We start from the raw sequence: 7200 nt of genomic DNA on the forward strand, positions 1-7200 counted from the left end.
CGGCTGAGTGTACAGTTGTTTCCAATGCTGATGTGATCAAGCACATGCTATCAATGTCAATATTAAATGGAAGAATGGGAAAGTGGATTCTTGCGTTGTCGAAATTTGACTTGAGATACGAATCGGCTAAAGCAGTCAAAGAGCAAGTAATAGCCGATTTTGTCACCTAGCATCATAAGACAAGCATTGACTATGTAGAGTCGGTACATTGGACGTTATTCTTTGATGGATCATCATGCAAACAAGTTTTGAATTTGCTTTTCCAACTGAACGAATGATTACCAACAACAAAGCAGAATATGAAGCTATTCTTAAGGGGCTTCAACTTCTTCATGAAGTAAAGGCCGAGGCAATTGAAGTATTTGGAGATTCACAGTTAATTATTAATCAGTTGATCGACCTACATGAATATAAAGAAGATACTCTAAGGGGGTACTATGATGAGTGCCAAAGGTTGCTTAAGGAATTTTCTCATGTCTCTCAGCACATAATCAACAGGCTAATCGTTTAGCTCAAAGTGCGTCAGGTTATCGAGTGTTTCAAGAGGTCTTAAGTAGTGAGACCTCGAATAATGATTGGAGAGTTGAAATAGCCGATTACCTTAAGAATCCATCACAGAAGGTTACCAGGAAACTAAGGTATAAATCGACTAAGTATGTTTTGCTAGATGATCAGCTATATTACAAGATGGTCGATGGGGTGTTGCTTAAATGTCTAAGTCAAGAAGAAGCTAAGGTATTGATGGGTGAAGTACATGAAGGGATATGTGGAGCTCATTAGTCGACTTATAAGATAAATGGATTATTCGTAGGATTGGATATTTTTGGCCAACAATACTAGAAGATTATTTTGAATATTATAGGGGGTGTCAGAATTGTCAATATTTTGGTAATATTCAGAAATTGTCCGCATCGTCTATGAACCCAATAATCAAACCATTGTCGTTTTGAGGTTGGGGAATTGATTTAATTGACCAGATTTTTCCGTTTTCAAGCAAATGATATAAGTTTATATTAGTAGCAACAGATTACTTCACTAAGTGGGTTAAGGCAATTCCTTTGAAGATGATAACCTCAAAGAACATGATTGACTTTGTCAAGGAGCATATTGTGTATCATTTTGAGATTCCTTAAACTATTACTACTGATTAGGAGGCAATGTTCACATCAGAAGAGTTTGGAGATTTTGCTGCCAGTATGGGAATAAAGTTGTTAAATTCTTCTCCTTACTATGCTCAAGCTAATGGCCAGGTAGAGGCATCCAATCAGATTATGATTAAGCTGATCAAGAAAAGATTAAAGACGCCAAAGAAGTGGTATTCAACGCTTAATGAGGCACTATGGGCGTATAGGATGGCCTATCATGGATCGATTAAAAAGTCACCTTATGAACTTGTGTATAGTCATAATGTAGTCCTTCTTTGGGAGATTCAAACTGGATCGAGGCGTGTCACATTACAAAATGATTTGTCAGCCGAAGTCTACAAGAATCTTATGATAGATGACTTAGAGGACTTGAGTTGCCATCGGCTGCGTCTCTTGAGAAAATTGAAGCCAATAAACTAGTTACAAAGTATTCCAATAAAAGGTCAAGAGCAAATAATTTTCTAAGGAGGCTTAGTCTAGAAAGTGAAATTGCTGATCGGGTCAAAGAACAGCAAGTTCGGCAAATGGTCACCTAATTGGGAAGGACATTATCAGATTAAACGTTGTGCGCCTGACAATGCTTATATTTTGGAAACACTAGGAGGAGAAGAGTTTGACAGAGCAATCAATGGAAAATATCTAAAGAATATTATCTAGTGTTTGGATTAATACTGATAGCCGATTTGTTCAGTCATCGCTCTAAATAGCCGATACCAGAAGGATATCGCCTCTAGTTCAAAATAAACCCGAAGGGGTAAAAGCCAATAAATATTTAGCGCTTATAGAGCAAAAACAACATAGACAAACTTGGTTACATGGAACATGAAGTACAAGGCAAAAGAGAAACCACTTAAAACAAAGAGATTGTTTTGCTAGCTTCTCCTATTCAAGCTAAAGGCCAGAAAACACTTGTTCACTATGTCTTTGGCCTAGGAAACAAGGGCTACAAAGTGGCGGCGTTGAAGAAATCCTTGACCAGGCGCTCATGATTCTCAGGGTGTTCGGTGGCTGGAAAACCATGGGGAAGAAGTCAAAGCTCGATGGCCAGAGCAAGCTTGCGCAGCAGCCAAGGCCATGGCACTTATTGCTTCCCATAATAACAAGATACCAAAGGTTTACATTAACTGACAATCACCCGCTAAGACTTCTTTGGATTGAAGGGAGTCCGGTTCCCCACAAGGCCGAAGTTCATCATGGACCGATCCATATCGGGCTCGCTGATAGAAGTGCATCAGGGAAGAGGAAAAGGTCGCCTTCTGTTAAAGATACCCATGTATCCAACCGATTCCTTGGTGGCTGGGAAATAATGGGAAAGAAAGCCACCTGCTAAAAGATGCTCATTTCTCGGTGGCTGGGAAACCGTAGGAAAGAAGTATGTGTTTCCCTGATGAGCATTTGACAAGGTGAACAACGAAAAGGTGTCCACAGCATTTTAAGCCCTTGGCAAACCCTAGAACAGGCTCTGCGATCATAGTGAGAAAAACTCAAGTAATGTCACAAGAGTTCTTCTAACCGTAGTGGCTGATTCCTCTTGCTCGATAAGGCGCTGAATGAGCGCCATAATCACCCTATGCATAAGATTCTTCTAACCACTCCAAGACTCTTGTAGCAAGGAATTAGACCATGGAGGGACTGGCAGAGCCAAAGCACTCGAGGAAGCAAGCAAAAGAGAAACATAACTGAGTTGTTGAGTTGCTCTCGATAGAGTCGGATAGACATTTATAGTCGATCTAGAAAGATAGATCCAAGCGCCCATGAAATACTGGTTGTTCTCATGAAGCTTTGAAGCATTGGCTCAATAAGCAGGCAAGGACGGTGACAAATAGTAGGCTCCAGATCAAGATTCTCTACCCATGACTATGGGCCTATCGGGGATACCAGATGTGGTAATTTGGAATAAAATACTTTTTATCCTAAATTAGGGGGGCATGTGTTTACACCAAAATTTGGGAAGAAGAATGCGGGAACTTGAAGCTTCCAGATTATGTCATCAAGGAATCGATTGCATAAGGGTTGATTATCAGCTGATTTAGATACGGCACTAGAATCGGCTCTCTTCGAATGACGTCAACAGATGACGACAATGAGCTACGGTTGGCGTCGGAAAAATACACGTCGGGACTCTACAAAAAAGGGAAAGATTAGGGTCTAAGTTATTTTAAGTTAGGAATATTTTCTTTTATACCAAAGATTGTAATGAATCGTACTTAAGTAGGGATTCATGCTTAGGCTCCGGGTATAAATATTAGACCCCAGCTATTGTAAAAGGACATCCAATCAATCAATACAAATTACTTTTTTGGCTTTACGCCAACCCTTAAGAGTAGGAGTAGTGTAGATCTCGGTGAGTTCTTCAACAAGCAGGGCTGCATTGGTCCAGCCGACCTCTGGCTTGTCTGTAAGTACCATCATAGCTGAAAGCTCTAGTTTGGTTTTGGTGAATTGATGAAACCCTAAGTGCTAACCTAGTTTATCAAAGTGATTATGAGATAGGTGGCACATTCCAAGTGATGAGACAAATAAAGATCATATCATGATGATGGTGATGCCATGGTGATGATCAAGTACTTGGACTTAAAAAAAGAAAGAGAAAAACAAAAAACTCAAGGTAAAGGTATAAGTGGTAGGAGCCATTTTGTTTTAGTGATCGAGACACTTAGAGAGTGTGATCATATTTAGGATCGATAGATGTACTATTAAGAGGGGTGAAACTTGTATCAAAATACAGTTATCAAAGTGCCACTAGATGCTCTAACTCATTGCATATGCATTTAGGATCTAGTGGAGTGCTAACACCCTTAAAAACATTTGTGAAAATATGCTAACACATGTGCACAAGGTGATACACTTGGTGGTTGGCACATTTGAGCAAAGGTTAGAAACTTCACCGACAGAGTGTTCGCCCGTAGAGTGTGGACAGTCTGACGGTGTCACCAGCGCACTGTATAGAAAAGATAGAGGTCCTGTAAGTGACCGGATGCTGGTCTCAGTAGGACCGATGCGTCCGGTCAGTGGAAGCGTGAAGACACTGGCGTCGGTCTTCAACCGGACACTGACAGTGGGCGTCCGGTCCTGTTGATGTTGGCAACGCACAGAGGAGATGCGCGATGTGACCAGACACTGGGTGAGTCCGGTTTGGCATGACCGGGACGCGTCCGGTCATGATTTTTGTGAATGGAAGCTTACTGGAAATGACCGGACGCTAAGGTCCTGAGTCTGGTCACTGTCAAGCAGCGCATCCGGTCAATACAACTTAAATGTGCTGATGACCGTTGAGATCGATCGGAATCAGCGTTTGAAGCAGGGGCCATGTGGCACACATCGTGCACCGAACGCTAGGATCTAGCAGTCTAGTCGATCTGACTGGCGCGTCCGGGTTCCACCCCATTTTTCAGTGGACTGAGGAGCCCACGGCTCTATTTCGTTGGGGCTTCTATTTAAGCCCCATGGCCAGCTCAAGCTCATTCTCTTGGCCATTTTGCATTGATATAGCAACCTTGTGAGCTTAGCCAAAGCCCCTCCCACTCATCTCCATCATTGATTCATCATCTTTGTGAGATTAGAAGAGAATCCAAGTGCATTGTTTGAGTGATTGCATCTAGAGGCACTTAGTGTTCATGTTTTGTTGCGGGATTCGCTTGTTGCTCTTGGTGGTTGCCATCACCTAGATGGCTTAGAGCAGCGGTTGGAGGATTGGCATGAGTTGGTGATTGTTCGTGGCCATCTCTAGTGATTGTGAGGGGAGTTGTACCTTCCCCGGTGGAGCGCCGAAAGGTAACTCTAGTGTATTGCTTGTGTCATTGAGTTGCCTCACTTGTGGGTAGGTTCTTGCGGTGTCCAATTGTGTGGACGAGGTTCATGCAACACCTCTTAGCTGCTGAACCACCAAGTGTTGGTCGACACAACGGGGACGTAGCGTGTTGCCAAGCATGTGAACCTCGGGAGAAAATTAGTTGTCTCTTGCCCTTTGGTATTCTCCCATTGATTGATAAAGTATTCATCTTGTGATTGGTTCACTCCTCTATGCGGCGGTATAATCACCTCACTCATTTACTTTCCGCAAACTAGCTATAGCAAGCTCTTTAGTGTAGCTAGAATTGAGAGCTTGTTTTGTGGATTAAGTTCATCTAGTGGAGCTCTTTAGTATAGCAATTGTGAGAGCTCTTAGTGAGTAGTGACCTAGTGGATTGTATGCCTAGTGATCATAACAACTAGAATTATTGGATAGGTGGCTTACCACTCTTGTAGAGCTAGAGCAAGTTTGCATTTCGCTATTTGTTATACTAATCAAATTGCTCTAGTTGATTTGTAGATTTTAAATAGGCTATTCATCACCCCCCCTCTAGCCATATTAGGACCTTTCAAGTGGTATCAGAGCTGTGGTCACTGTTTGATTAAAGGCTTACAACCTCGGTGTCAAATTATGGCTTAAGTTGTGTTCAACCATGTGGGGGCAAACCACCGTTCTTTGATGGCACATGCTATGATTATTGGAAGAGAAAGATGAGGATGCATCTTGGTTCAATCAACGATCAAGTATGGGAGGTGATCGAGAATGACTATGCTATCATTGATCCCAACAATCCCACCACCAAGACAAGACCAACAAGCAATGCAATACAATGGCTCTCAACACCATATACAATACCATTGATTCTAAGGTGTTTGAGCAAATCAAGAATTGTGAAAGAGCTAATGAGGTGTGGAGAGAGATTGGAGGAAACATATGAGGGCACATCGTGGTAAAGAGTGCCAAGTTGTACATTCTCAAGGATAAGTTGACAAGCTTCAAGATGAAGGATGATGAGAGCATTCTGGAGATGTTCCATCAGTTGCAAGTAATTATCAATGACTTGAAGGCTTTGGGAGAGAAGATCAAGGATGATGATGTCTCTCATCGATTCTTAATGTGCCTACCTCTAAGATTTGAGATGTTGAGATTGCTTATCATAGAATAGGATTGAAGGAGATTACCCCTAACGAAGTACTAGGTGATGTTATGACACAAGAGACATACCGCATGGAAAGGGAGGGGAATTACAAGGATGACAAGAGGAAAAGAAGACAACAAGAAGAGTATAGCATTCAAGGCTAACTCATCATCATCCAAGAACAAGGGAATCTAAGAAAGAATCAAGTGATGATGATATCTTAGTGATATTGATGATGAAGCTATGGCCCTCTTTGTACGTAAGATGGGTAAATTCATAAGAAGAAGGGCTATGGTGCAAGAAAGAGAAGAGATCACACCAAAAGCAAAGAATGTGAGAAGATGCTACAATTGCAAAGCCCCGATCACGTTTAGCGAATTGTCCCTATAATAGTGATGATGAGGATGAAAAGAAAAGCACAAGAAGGACAAGAAAGAAAAGAAGGAGAAGAGAATGACCTCCAAAAGAAGAAAAAGTTGGAGGCTATATGGTCACATGGGATAGTGATGGCTCTTCGGATAGTGATAGCTCTAGTGATGATGACAAGAAATCTATCAAGAAAGCACTAGTAAGCATCGCCATCAACAACAAGCCCTCCATCTTGACACTCCATCAACATGCCTCATGGTAAAGCCTACCAAGGTAAAATATGATGTAAGTGATGATGAATGTGAAAGTGATGCTTGTAGGAGTGATGATGATGAGGAGGAGGAGAGGAGTACACCAAGGAGGAGCTCTTGGACGTGTGTGAGCAAGTGCACACTTGTGTTGAAATGAAGAAAATGAGTGCAAAGAATTACGTAAGAAAGGCAATTTCTTGAGCAATCCTTTGATGAGCTCAATGCCACTCATGAGAGGCTAATGGAAGCCCATGAGAAGCTTGGCAAAGCTCACTCTAAGCTTAAAAAGGCTCACTCCTCTCTCATCGAGCAAGTCAAAATAGAGGAAGCCAAGAGGAGCAAGTGATTATGTCTTGTGATGTGGGACTAACATGTGATATTATTGAATAATCTTTTTATAAACCTATTGTAGTTGCTCCCACTAACACTTCTTGTAGCACTACTACTCTACTTTACCTTGAGTGATGGCTCACTTATGATGCCTCACTAATGGTGGAAAATAAG

This window comes from Miscanthus floridulus, chromosome 18 (genome assembly GCF_019320115.1).
Source record: "Miscanthus floridulus cultivar M001 chromosome 18, ASM1932011v1, whole genome shotgun sequence".
In the NCBI taxonomy this organism is placed as follows: domain Eukaryota; kingdom Viridiplantae; phylum Streptophyta; class Magnoliopsida; order Poales; family Poaceae; genus Miscanthus; species Miscanthus floridulus.